The sequence below is a fragment of the Manis javanica genome, chromosome 14 (genome assembly GCF_040802235.1).
Source record: "Manis javanica isolate MJ-LG chromosome 14, MJ_LKY, whole genome shotgun sequence".
Classification (NCBI taxonomy): domain Eukaryota; kingdom Metazoa; phylum Chordata; class Mammalia; order Pholidota; family Manidae; genus Manis; species Manis javanica.
Window position 1 is genome coordinate 817 of NC_133169.1, and position 14504 is coordinate 15320.

The window sequence follows — 14504 nt, forward strand, 5'->3', positions numbered from 1 at the left end:
CACCCTGAGTGACTCAGAAAGATAATGTCTAAAGAAGAGAGGAAGTGAGAGCTGAGCACCTCAAGTATGGTGCCATTTCTGCGATGTTGGAACCACATGCACTGTAACCCATACTGCGCCAGGGTTATCAGAATGGAATGAAACAAGAGGGAAATTGTTATAAACTTGGTTTAAACCAGGTTGTATGTAGTCATTAAATTAACATTTGGGAGGAAAGAAAGTAAGTGTTGGCATGGGAGAGGAATTCCAAGAATGAGAAGTGAGAGGACCCTCAAGGGAGGTGTCCTCAAGGCAGGAAATGATGGCAGAGATTTTCCTACCCACCCCATTACTGAGCATCCCTATTCCTGCCTGGGGGCAGCTGCATTGGCCCCAGGAGGGCAGTAGGGAGGAGCTGCCAGTCATCACCTGTCACAGTCACAGGACCATGTGGGTGTCAGCAGGCAGGCCTCACGTGCCCAGGCCCTGTCTCACTGGCTGGACAGAGCCCGAGGACAGGATAAAAGGGCGCTGGGGCAGGGCCGCTCATCCACTGCCCTCCCGAGGTGCTGACAGACCCACTGCTTCCCGTGTGCCTGGTAAGCATCCCCTGGGTACCACAGCAGGGCCTTCCCCAGAGGGAGGAAGGCCAGACAGGGGCAGGCGGCAGAACCCTGATGCACTACAGCCTCGTGGACATGGGGAGGGAGGCCTTAGGAAGACTGAGGGAGGGTGTGCGCAGGGGACTGGACTAACTGGGACTAGGGTAGGTGGATGGCTCTGCCTTTGTGCTGCACCAAGTTGAGCTCAGCTGGCTGGGCTGTCCAGGCAGAGGGAACAGAAGCACGGACCCTCTGGCTGCACTAGAACAGTTTTCACGAGGGGATGCGACCTTGCAGAGTAGCATCACCACCCTCCCTGCAAGGATGAGCTGGGGATAGTGGTTCTCAGCCAACAGAGAAAGAGCTCATCAGGGTGCCATGGGCTGACCACAGCCCACATCTCTCTGGGTCCGAACTGGAAGTGGGTCTCTGTTTAAGAAGCCAGACACAAGCTGGGAATCACTGGGCCAAGGCATTTAGTGTGAGGTCCTGGGATGTTGACAATGGCAGAGCATCAGCCGGGAGCGGGATACGTGAGCTCAGGCGCCGCACTTGTGCAAACGGACTGTTCGTCAGCCTCTCCAGTAAGAAAGTAAGCAGGGTGGACAGCCAGCCTCCCAGGCCATTTACAGTCTGTGCAAGTGTCTACAGAGCAAAATCACATAGGAAGTGGCAATGCTTAATTTCCTTCCTTCAAGCGAACATTTACTTTCTGAACTGGGCTACAGACTGGACAGTTTACACGGTTCTTGTTATGGGAGAGATTATGGGAGTTTCAGGTTCCCGTTAAGGGCAAGATTACCTCCTTCATTTATTAGACATGTGATTATATGGCAGGTATATTCTTACAGATTTTTGCCACAGTGTCCTTCCTTGTAAAAGATAAAGTAATCCTTGCCAAACTTCAATAGACATTGTGAGACTCAAAGGAAATGGTGTGAGAGCTTATGGGTAACTACTGCAAATCATGAAACTCTGAGTGTGGAATTCCCAGGAGTGCACTGAACAGACACCAAACCGAGGGACAAGAACTGCTGAGAGCACGGGAGGGAGGGGGGCAGGGTGTCCCCCGTGTACCGGGTCTGACCTGTTGTCTGCCCCTCCCTCAGCTCCGGAACCCTGACCGCCCAGATGTCCTGCCAGCAGAGCCAGCAGCAGTGCCAGCCCCCTCCCAAGTGTCCTGCCCCTAAATGCCCCCCAAAGTGTCCCCCAAAGTGCCCTCCAGCCTCTTCCTGCTGTAGTGTCAGCTCTGGGGGCTGCTGTGGCCCCAGCTCTGGGGACTGCTGTGGCCCCAGCCTAGGGAGCTGCTGTGGCCCCAGCTCTGGGGGCTGCTGTGGCCCCAGCTCCGGGGCTGGCGGCTGCTTCCTGGGCCACCACAGGCACCACAGAGCCCACTGCCACCGCAGGCACCACAAACCTGCTGACTGCTGCAGCCAGCCCTCGGGGGGCTCCAGCTGCTGCGGAGGGGGCGTGGGTCAGTCCTCCGGAGGCTGCTGCTGAAACGGACCTGTGCCAACCAGAGCAGACTTGGGGCAGAGAACTGCTGGCACTTTGTCCTTCTCCTCAGAGGCCCGCCTCAGCATCTGACATGTCCCAGAGGAGACCCTGAACTTGCACAGACAGTAGCTCCTCCCTGGGTTCCTCAAACAAATCTGCTCCTGCAGCCCCATCGTCTGGCCTAGGACGCACATTCCCATGTCAGAGCCCTGTGTCTCCCCATGCTGTACCTTCTTCCAGCAATAAAACCAGAAACCTGCTCAGCATCTTTCTGAGAGGATTCCTTCCTCTTGGGGCCCATTGTTCTCCTCTCCCGTCCCCTCAGTGGTGCTGGGCTTGGGGCCTCATGGGCGAGAGAGACGCTCTGGTGGAAGGTGGGAGGGAGTGAGGGACACAGAGGTCAGCAACTGGGCTTTGTCCTGTGTCACCTGGGCCTTGAAACACATCACTGAGACCAAGTCCTAACTGCCTTTCCATATACCTACATTCTTGGTTTCTGGACACTTCCAGGCCCCAACCCAGTCCCTCCGTGTTCCCGCCTCCATGTACTCCTTCTGCTACTCTGAGCCGCCCCAGCAAACATCCGCCATCCTCTTTCACACACGCAGAGAAAACAAAAGAAAATAAATGAAAGAATGAATGAATAAATCAATAACACAAAAAGGAAATGTATTTTGCAAATACACATTTCCTGCTCACCACTTGTGTGATGACTTTAGTTCCACTCACATTTGGGTCTAACAATTGCTCTGTGATCACCTCCCGGTGAGGAGCCTCTTTCGTCCCCTTCCGGCTCTGTGGAATCCTGTGCGCTTCTTCCCAAACCCATTCCCTGAGCCACTTTTATGGACTTGTCACTCCACTTATGCAGAGCTACTGCTCTCTACAGAGTAACGCACATCCTTCTCAAATACAGTATGTAAGACCCCACACAATGTGCTTCTAACTTAATTTCTAAGGTTTCCCACTCATACTGTCCCCTGAAACACCACTTTCCTGCCACGACTGGCTGAAACTTAGTCTTGGGCATCCCGATGCCTTTTTACCAGGGAAGCACTAGAGTCTAGTATCCACAGCTCACTACCCAGGATATGTCAAGTCCTCAATAAATGGTAGCTTCTTCCGTTACTTTACGTCCGTATCTACTACTGTTACCACTGCTATCACTGCTATGAGCAGCTGAAAAAAATGGCATTTAGAAGTGAGATGTCAGCTTCTAGAAAATAGCAGAGATCTAAAAAACTCCACTCCCTTTTACCTCTCGAGGCATAGGGAGTCCACTTATGAAGGTCCACTGAGTTTTTCCCATGATCCTGTTGACCCTCAGGAAACCACTGAAGGCAATTTTTATCATCCATTTTGAAGTTGAAGAAACTAAATATGAAAACTGCAGTTAGACGATTTTCACTAGGTCACATGGCCAGGAGGTGGCGTGGCCAGGATTCTCTCCCAGGTGTGTCTCACTCCCCAGCCAGGCCTTTAGCTGTGATGGTGCAGACACGTCCATGCATGCATGCACTCAGGGTCAGCCGGGGTGGCTGGGACACTAGAAGGGCCCCAGACAGGCCTCTGTGAGTCCTAGTTCAAAGCAGACCACCAGGGAAATAGGACAGGCGGGGCTGGGAGGCCAAATTCCATGAAGGAGTGTGAGGGATGCACAGCTGATGGTGAAAGAGTGGCGCTGCTGGTGGGAATGTCCTGAGCCCCTCGAAGGGAGGGGAGGAGCCACCAGGCATCACATGTCAGCTCACAGGACCATGTGGGTGCCAGCAGGTGGGCCTCCCATGCCCTGGCTCTGTCTCATTCCCCGGACATAGCCTGAGCCCGGGATGAAACATCCTCCTTCATTCTGTTCCACCATGAGTTCCAAGAAAGCTTCTCTCATCCCCATAAGTAATTAATAGCAAGTCATTAACAAACATTTATGTTCATGGCTGCACACTATTTATGGGGCAACATCCAAAATCCTGCAGTGGAAAATGAATCTATGTTCTATCTGTGGTTTAAGCACCATAGAAATATCCTGAAAGCTACCTAGATATTTTCTGGACCTGATTATGCACCAACAGTGCAGTGCATATCTCACCTGCTCATTTAGCTCCATGTGACATACTATTGAAATGAGATAGTAATAAATCCCTTGATATCCCGGCTTGAGTCTTCTATCTCCCTACCTCTATTAGATCATATTGGGCCATACACAGTGTGAGTGGTTGATATGCTATGCTATTACCTAATGCTAATTTGATATGCTATTTCTAGCATTCACATTGACTTTGCAGTTGACAAAGAGCCATTCCTTGTGACTTAGGCCTCTGTCAGAGAAATCACACTCTGACACAGGTTCAGTGAGGTGCTTCGGCCACATCGTCCTCACATCTGCCCATGTCACCTGGATATGACATGTCTTCTGCTCGGTTTATTCCAAAGGGCTTAGTAATGAGCAAGTGGATTCCTGTGTCCGCTTCCTGGGATGATAGAGTTGAAATGCCATCTGGTCTTGGCTTCTTCCTCTATGCAGGGCAACACCGAAACCATCAGTTGACCTGACTTGGATGTAGGTGAGGAGGCAAAAGCACAGTTGGATCGTGAAGAGAGGATGGCAACCCTTGCCTAGGAGATCTCATGGCTTTGCTACAAGTTCAGTACAAGCATTGTGGCCAGCAAAGCTTTGGCTTTCTGAGGTCCCCTATTTGTCAGGCTGCTTCCGTCTTTCTGTCGAGCACAGTTGCATGTATGGATTCCCAGTCCCAGCGGCGCTCTCCACACGTCTGCCCACTGTGTCTGGTACTGAAGATGCCGAGGAAAGCACAACATGGTCAAGCACTGGATAGACTGACATCTTCCTCACACAGAGGAGAGACAGAGTGAGACCAGCCTCAAGAGCAGGCATCGGTCCCCCCTGGCCAGTGGGCTCTCCCAGCAGCAGCCGACAGAGGGCAGTTGGCCCACATGCTGCCCCTTCTCTTAGAGGACACGTTCAATAGGGGGTTGACCTGGTCCACATGATGCATACGCTTTACTCAGAGACAAGAGAGGGCGTGTGGAGCGTGAGGCAGGGGCAGGTACTCCTGCACCAGGTGGTAAGCCCCATGCAGGCTGTGTCTGCTCTTTTCCTCGTGCTGAGGAGCTATCCCAGGACCAAGGCCCATTTTAAGAGGCTCAGCTGGGGAGAGGGCCTTTCCCAGGACTTGGACATGGCCAACATTCCATCATCTCGTGGAATGGAAGGAAATACTGCTGAGAGATAACTAGAAAAAATTCAAACAATTCAAAATAGCACCTTTTGAAGTTACTTTTTCTGATTGCTGCTAGTGATGTGATTCTTTAATATTTATCTCACAAGCTGCAACTGTGCTGAACTCTCCTCTTCTTTTTAAATTGTTGCAGTGAACATTCTTAGGCATCTATCCTTTCATTTTTATACTTTTATCTCCTTTGGCTAAATGCTAAAAAACTTTCATTGTTATACAACGGTACATCCATTTTAAATGTTAACTGTTGTGCACCAGTAAATATTTGTTGAATGAATGAGTGAATGAATCACCCAAAACGTTAAGCTAATTTGCGTTCCCAATATAAAAGCAGAAGTGAGCACTTGCACATAATGTCACCCACACTGAGTTTTGTGAGCCTGTTTAATAACTGACAATGTATTAGGCATCTAAATGTTCTCTCCTAATGAAGTGGGTTCCATTTCTTCATTGTTAGTGAGGTAGAATTGCTCTCCAATCTGATTTAAATTTTTAAATTAGATTTAGAACCTACAGATTTTTCCTTCTCTCTCTTTGTTAGAATTGACCATCCATGACTTTTCCAGATGTTTTATGGGAATGTTTATTTGTTTATATGAATACCTGTCATATGCATTCTATCTTCCCAGGCTAATTATTTTATTAAACTGTACTTTTTAGCGTAGCTGTAGCTTTATAGAAATATTGGGGGAAAGGTACATTTTCCATATTCCCCCTTCATCCACCTATGCACAGCCTCCCCCATTATCAATATCCCACCCTGGAGTGATGCCTTTGTTTACGGCTGATGAACCTACACTGACACATCATTATCACCCAAAGTCCAGCGCTTACATCACAGTTTGCTCTTGGTGTCGTACATCCTGTTTGGACAAATGTATAATGACATGTATCCACTACTGTGGTATCGTGCAGAGTACTCGCTCTGCCCTAAACACCCTGTGTATGCTGCTTTTACTTTCCTCCACCCACCCACCCGCCCATCCCCAGCACCCCCAAGCAACCACTGGCTTTTATTTATAATATCTCCATACTCTTTCCTTTTCCAGGAGGTCACATAGCGGGCTACACAACATGTAGCCTTTTCAGACTGGTTTCTTTCACTTGGTAACATGTATTCATGATTCCTCCACAGCTTTTCAGGGCTTGATAGCTCATTGGTTTGCAATTCCAAATAATATTCCGTTGTCTGCATGGACCACAGTTTGATTCATTCACCTCTTTGTTGCTTCCAAGATTTGGCAATTATGAATAAAGCTGCTCTAAACATCATCTCTGTGTTGGTTTTTGTGTGTATACATCGTTTTCATCTCCCCTGGGTAAACACCAAGGAGTATGATCTGATTGCTGATCACTACCTTTACTTTGAAGTCATTATCAAGACTGATGATTTCACTTTCCCACAGCCCTCTTTCTGCTCTTCTGTCTTGTAGTTTCCTCTGGATGAAATTCCTCTCCATTTTTTTGTAGTGTTGCTTATGTAATAATAGCTTTGCGCAGGGCGCGCCATCTAGGGCCCAGAGGCACAATTTCCTGCGCGGCAACACAGCTATTGGCGTGCGGTGGACGCACCTCTCTGCTCGGCTTGCAGCGATCTGATACCAGGCGGGCTGTGTGACAGCTGCTCAGCGCACAGGGACGGTACCCTGGGCGGCGCTGCTGGGGGGCTGCGGGCAGAGCCGCCCCTGCCCGGGCTGCAGCGACCGCGGAGCTGCAGGTTAGCGGGACCTGTGCCCGCCGGGAGGGCGGGGAACTCATGCCCTCTCGTGCAAGACTGCCCCCACTTTGCCGAGACAGGGCCGGGACAGCTGGGGGTCTCCCTCTGCCTATCCGGGAGCAAAACCTGAGTTCATGCCAGCCGGCAGGCCGCGCCACAGGCAGGAGCGTCTGTCTTCCTCCCTCTTGCGGGCCGGGGTCGGCGGGCCCTGGGTCCCACCATATCGTGGCTTGGCTGCTTGGCCCTCTCCTGCGAGGTCTTGTCTTCCCCAGTGGTAGGCTGTCAGTTCCTTTCCAGGGTTAGTCGCATTGGTTGTATTTTCGTGTTCTGCGTGATTCTGGGAGGAGGTTTGTGCCCTGCCTTCTTACACTGCCATCTGTTTCACCGAACCCATTGCTGCATCACATGGTGGGAGTACATTTGGTTTCCGAAGACACCACCAAACTGCCTCCCAATGTCTCTACCGTTGTACATTCCTACCAACAATGAGAGTTCCTGTTCCTCTACATCCTCGCTTGCATTTGGGGTTCTCAGGATTCTGGATTTTGTCCATTCGCACAAGTGGGCAGCGCTATCTGGTTGTTGTTTTAATTTGCATTTCCCTAATGACACATGATGTGGAGTAGCTTTTCATTATGCTTATCTGCAATCTATACATCTTCTTTCGAGAGGCGTCTGTTAAGGTCTTTTGTCATTGTTTTTCCTGGGGTTTTTGTTGTTGTGGAGCTTTAAGTGTTCTTTGTGTATCTAGGATATTCCTTCATCACATGTGTCTTTTGGAAATATTTTCTCCCTCTGTGTGGTTCATGTTATTAAGCTTTTACCATTGCTTATTGCAGAGCAGAAGTTTTAAATGTAGTGAAGTCCAGCTTACCAGTCATTTCTTCCATGTCTGGTGCCTTTGGTGCTGTACCTAGAGAGTCATCACCGTGTCCAATGTCATCCAAGTTTTCTCCTATGTTATCTTGTGGGAGTTTTATAAGTTTTCACTTTACATGTAGGTCTGTGATCCACTTTTGAGTTCAACTTGTGGAGGGCATAAGGCCTGTGTCTAGACTCCCTTTTTTGCACATGATGCCCAGTTTTTCTAGCACCATTTGTCGGAAAACTAACTTTGTTCCATCGTTTACTTTTGCTTCTTTGTCAAAGACCAGGTGACTAAATTTATGGGGTCTGTTTCTGAGATTTCTATTATGTTCCACTTATCTGTTACCTATTCTTTTGCCAATGCTAAACCATCTTTGTTATGTAGCTTTGTAGTAAATCCGGAAGTCAGGTAGGGTCAGTCCTCCAACTTTATTCTTCTTCAATATTGTGTTGGTTGTTGTGGGTCTCTTGCCTCTCAACATAAACTTCAGACTCCGGTAGTTAATACCCACAAAATAATTTGCTGGGATTCTGATAAGGAATGCATTAAATCTTAGATCAATTGGAAAGAACTGACATCTAGACAATGTTGTGTCTTCCTATGTGAATACATGGAATATTTCTCCATTTATTTAGTTCTTTGATTTCATTCATTAGAGTTTGATGGTCTTACTAATACAGGTATTAAACACATCTTGTTATGTTTATATCTACGTATTTCATGTTGGGGTTGCTATTGTAAACGGTATTGTATTTTAACTGTCATATTCTACTTACTTACTTCTGGTATCTAGGAAAGTCCCCGAGTCCTGCCTCCTAACCTTGTGCACTGCACCTGCTATAACTCCTTAGTAGTACTGGGAGGGGTTTCTTTGTTTATTCCTTCAGATTTTTCTACACAGATAAAACACAAAGACAGGTAATTTCTTCTTTCCCAATCTATACCCCTTTTATTTGCTGTCCTTATATAACTGTATCAGCTAGAAATTCCAGTATCACGTTGAAGAGACGTTGTGGAGCAGACACCTTGCCTTGTACGTAACATGAGATGGAAAGCTCTGAGCTCCGCACCAAGTTAATTTTGTATCCTTACACCTTTTAAATCGTGCTTCCTATAATCTAGGATTTAATTTTTCCACATTTAATCCTATTGATTATGTATATCCACACTTCCCTTTATATATTGTGGATTTTGATTTATTCTCATAACCTTCTCTGAATAATGATTAACTACAACCACACTTTTAGGGTGTTGATTCTATTTGTGGTTATAGAACTGCTTATGCTAGACAACATCATTAAATGTATATTAAACCTTAGTGAATGTATTGTGCATAAATTATGCAGCAACGAAAGTGATTTTCAAACTTGAATAGGGATGTATTTCATATTTGTCTCTGTGTGTGTGTGTGTGTGTGTGTGTGTGTGTGTGTGTGTGTGTGTGTGTTGCAGGTAGAGATCAATTAGGAGAAGGTGGCGAATGGGGAGATCACGGCGAGACAATGTCTGTCTCTTGGCCGTGCCTAAGGACAGACTTAGACATCTGATGGGGACCAGAAGTCACAGGAGCAATGTTCACAGTTAAGTTGGCTTCAGGACTTTTGTTAAACTGGAAAACAAAGAATTAGGGGAAAACGCACACATACAAAAATCTTAACTTTTCCGTCCTGATCCTTGGCGCTGTCCCCTGTCCATTGAAGCTCCTGAAGCCACCAGGAGAGGAGAGAGGAGACTGGAACAATGGTGACAAAAACAAAATTAAACCAGCCAATGCCAAGTAAGATGGCAGATTCCATATTTATTGTTCAGTTGAGGCAGCAGTCTGCAGTATCAGAAGTTGTCTAAGGACATAAGGTCTGCTGTGGAATTCCCAGAGTAGCCACAGATAAGGCAGACATCAATAACTGGCGTTTAGGGAGATGAATTGGGCTTTTGGACACCAAGGAAGGGAGATCTTCTGGCTGCAGCTCAAGCTTTTGCCCAGACCTGTCTGCATTCAGGGGGCTCAGAGGAAGAGTAGGTCAGGTCGCCTTCAGCAGCAGCCTCCGGAGGACTGACCCACGCCCCCTCCGCAGCAGCTGGAGCCCCCCGAGGGCTGGCTGCAGCAGTCAGCAGGTTTGTGGTGCCTGCGGTGGCAGTGGGCTCTGTGGTGCCTGTGGTGGCCCAGGAAGCAGCCGCCAGCCCCGGAGCTGGGGCCACAGCAGCCCCCGGAGGTGGGGCCACAGCAGCTCCCTAGGCTGGGGCCACAGCAACCCCCTGAGCTGAGGCCAGAACAGCCTCCAGAGCTGGGGCCACAGCAGCCCCCGGAGCTGACACTACAGCAGGAAGAGGCTGGAGGGCACTTTGGGGGACACTTTGGGGGGCATTTAGGGGCAGGACACTTGGGAGGGGGCTGGCACTGCTGCTGGCTCTGCTGGCAGGACATCTGGGCGGTCAGGGTTCTGGAACTGAGGGAGAGGCAGACAGCAGGTCAGACCCAGCACACGGGGGACACCCTGCCCCCTCCCTCCTGTGCTCTCAGCAGGAGTTCTTGCCCCTTTCTTTTGGTATCTGTTCAATGTAGACCTAGATAATTTCACGCCCAAAGTTTAATTTTTCCAATACTGGCCCAAATGTCTTCATATCCTCTCTTTTGAACCTCATGTTCTTTTTAGGCATTTTCAGTTGCTTTATAATTATAACACCGAGGCCAGAAGGTGTAAAGAAAGCATTCTCAAAATCAAACTCCTACTATGTAGATAAGATATTCTACTGCACTTACACCACAAGAATCACAGACACAGTGCAGGGGGCATTTTGGAAATGAAATCATTTGTTTAGGACACAGCGGTTCCCTCTTGGAGGATTTCCTAGATGCCTCTTGGCGGCACAGAAGCTCACCAGTGTGAAGGGTGCTGGAGACTGACTGGGAGAGCTGGCTGGGGAAGGATGCTGTGCAGGCGGCCCCTGCACCCAGGCCTGACCCAGCCCAGCACCCAAACACTCTTGGCGGTGCTCATCTCCGACTGACTCCTCAGCACCAGCACTGGGCTGTGCCTGCTCTGCGGACCCAGCAGTCTGTGCACTGAGGACAGTTGTCTAGCTGTGACTTCCTCCCTCCGGGCTGAGCATCACTGCTCTAGTCTCTGCTCTTTCAGGAGGTGCAGTTATGGTTTCAAAGAAACGTCCCTGTTTGGGTCAATGCTGTAAATCTTACAGTCCAGAGACGCAGTGCCAACACATGGACCTGATTTCTCTAGTGAACTAAGTCACACGTACACAGCACCTCCACCTCATGTCCCAATCTTCACCAATGTCCCTTCCCCCAGACGTGTTCTTTTGCTAATATGGATCAGCCTCACCCTCTTCCCACCCCCAGGGCCCTGCCACCTGCCCCGGCCATGTTCCCCATCCCTCTGGGGAAGACCCTGCTTCGTTCCCAGGGATCCCTTACCAGGCACACGAGCAGCACTGGGTCTGTCAGCTCCTCAGGAGGGCAGTGGATGGAGGGGCCCTGCCCCAGCGCCCTTTTATCCCGGCCTTGGGCACTTCCCAGCCAGTGAGACAGGGCCTGGGCACGGGAGGCCCGCCTCCTGCCGCCCACATGGTCCTGTGACTTGTGACAGGTGATGACGGGCAGCTCCTCCCTCCCTCCCAACAAGGGCCCCTGCCCCCAGGTAGGAATAGGGCTCCTTAGAAACGGAGACAGGGAGAAAATTCCCCGCCATTGTTCGACAGCTCTCTCCCTGCAGCCTTGCTTCATTCTGGAGTGTGAATCCCAACCTCTCTTTCCTTGTCACCCAAATCTCAGTTCAATGGCTCTGAGCAATCTGTTTTAAACCAGGTTTCATAGACTCTTCCAGCTCTTTCTAATCTTATATGTGAGTGTGGGGTGTGTGTGTGTGTGTGTGTGTCACACACACATATCCTACCCCGTTACTCTCAGTCTCTGGTATTGCCTGGTGTCCAGTCTTCCCTAAATTGTTGTGTGTCTTCTCTGCCTTGTTTCTCCGGTGTTCCCTTCCTTGGTGAACTGTTTCACACTCACGAATAAGTGCTCCAGTCACTAAAGAAGCCTCATCTCGGGTTTCCCCCTACCCCATGAGCTCCAATCTCTACCCCCTAGTATTTGTGGAGTATGATATCTTGCTACATCTCCAGTTTAGCCCTCATCAGCTCCTAACACAGGGCTGGTCATTCAGTGGGTAATGAGTTCAAAAACCTATTCCTTACTATTAGCATTAACTTTAGTTTGGTTGCGATTTAAGCCATCATCACCAGAATTCTCACTCTCAGATATTCATGTCACAGTGCACTTATCCCCCAGCAGGAGTCTCCCACTGAATTACCTGCATATGGGCCCACTTTGTTTCAGAGTGTATGTAATGAGAGTGTAGCCAAGATACTGATTACCCGGCGCCCATAGGTAGTTCTGATTCAGAAGCCCAGCCCGTGCACTCCAAGGATGATCAGACTTAGAAGCTATTCTGTCCATGCCTCAGTCACCTCAATTGGCAGCACCTAGAACATCAGTTAGTGTGACTTGGGTTTAGGTGGTAAGACAGCAGCATGGCGTAACACCCGGAGGACTGGCATTAGAGACCAGTGGCTGGGGCACTGTTTCAATAGAAACATTGTGCAATTACAAAGGACAGGTTTTCTGGAAGAGTGTTTGTTATGTTGTCAGGATCTCATAACCTCAGGAGCCAGGAGGGAAGAATGCTGAGACCTTGTGAGAATGAATTCAGAACTAGTGAATTTTACTGCACATCTCTATTTATAGTAACAACAATAAATCAATACTTCAAAGTTACTAGAATATGTACCTAATTGTTTCTTCATATACTCGTAGTTGGGTAAAATATTTTAAGTATGGGGAAAAAAATAGATCAATTTCACCACATAGAAAACAAAATCTGTATAGAAGAAAAGAATCATGAAAAAAAAAAATGATGGAAGCAAAAATAACCTGATGAGCAAAAATAAAATGCACAGTCAGTAAGGTAATTAAAATTTATAATAAACAGTAAGGTATTGCAATTTAATGGAAAATAAATAAACCTATTTATAAACTAATGGGTAAACCATTAAATTTTAGTTTATAAACAAATGAAGAGTTTAGAAAGAAATACAGATGAGCAATAAATTTTGAAATTTGTTGTTTTGCATTTTTGCATATCAGTAACCAAAAAACTACATATAAAACATGGATGACATTTCAGCAATGAGGCCTATCAGATTTGTTTCTTTGTATTGAACTGGAAGACTTAGACTAGATTTTAAAAATTTGCTATTGCCGACCATGATCCAAAATGGATATTATGAATTGCTGCAAATAGAAATTGGAATATCCATCTACATGGAAATTTAGTGTTCATTGTATAACAAATAATTACCGTTGTTTATACAAATAAAAATTTTAATTAGTATACTCTTTTATCCAGCAATTGAATTTCTAAGAATGTAATCGAAGGATAAAAAATTCAGCAAAGAAAAATACATGCATAGGAATCATTACTATAGGAAATTTAAATAATTACAGTTAAAGTTTGATAGAATCCAGACGTGAGTAGCACCTTTCAAATATCCCACCCACCATCACAGAGAGACCTAAGTGTCATCTGACCTAGGCTACAATCATTCTCCAGCGGACACATCAGCAAGCCACAAGCCTACCTTTCCCCTGACGCCTCCCCTCAAAGAGCCCGCCAAAATCCCTGGCCAAAAAAAGCACCTGGACCTGTCAGAGACCCTCTTTTCCCTTTGTTCTGCTCAGGACAGAGGGGTCCCTCTCAGGTTAGCAATAAGCCTGCTTGGACTGTTGAGTTCGCATCCCCTCTCTTCTTTCAGTCATTTCTAAGCAGGAAAAGATTGATGTGCATTGAATGGCATTATTTAGGTGCAGCAACTATGTGCAGAAAGAGTAATTCTTCTACTTTATTAGTGGAAATAGAAATTGACAAGAGCAAATTGGAGAGATGGGCACCATGTAAAATCCAACAGTTCCACATGTAAGAGCTTAGAGAGTCTCTCCAATGTACATGCAAGCAGAAACACACAAATTCCCATTAGTGCAATATCCATACACAAATGTGCCTGAATGCCTATCCAAAAGAGACATGAGGAAGAAATCAGGCTGTGCTCGTCAGATGGATACGACACAGTTGTAAAGATGAACAAGCTATGACTACATGGATCACCCTGAGTGACTCAGAAAGATAATGTCTAAAGAAGAGAGGAAGTGAGAGCTGAGCACCTCAAGTATGGTGCCATTTCTGCGATGTTGGAACCACATGCACTGTAACACATACTGCGCCAGGGTTAACAGAATGGAATGAAACAAGAGGGAAATTGTTATAAACTTGGTTTAAACCAGGTTGTATGTAGTCATTAAATTAACATTTGGGAGGAAAGAAAGTAAGTGTTGGCGTGGGAGAGGAATTCCAAGAATGAGAAGTGAGAGCCCTCAAGGGAGGTGTCCTCAAGGCAGGAAATGATGGCAGGGATTTTCCTACCCACCCCATTACTGAGCAGCCCTATTCCTGCCTGGGGGCAGCTGCACTGGCCCCAGGAGGGCAGCAGGGAGGAGCTGCCAGGCATCACCTGTCA

General features: G+C 47.7%; 2 long non-coding RNA genes across 2 annotated transcripts; one reads left to right on the top strand and one right to left on the bottom strand.

Annotated features, from left to right (window-relative positions):
- The first annotated feature begins 437 nt into the window (after positions 1–437).
- Positions 438–2344, top strand: LOC140846284 (uncharacterized). The gene is made up of 2 exons (XR_012125297.1): positions 438–578; positions 1691–2344. It is a non-coding gene; the product is annotated as an uncharacterized lncRNA (long non-coding RNA).
- A 7350-nt stretch (positions 2345–9694) lies between these two features.
- On the bottom strand, positions 9695–14364 carry LOC140846285 (uncharacterized). The gene is made up of 2 exons (XR_012125298.1): positions 11350–14364; positions 9695–10363 (listed from the first exon to the last, which is right to left on the bottom strand). It is a non-coding gene; the product is annotated as an uncharacterized lncRNA (long non-coding RNA).
- Positions 14365–14504: the final 140 nt, after the last annotated feature.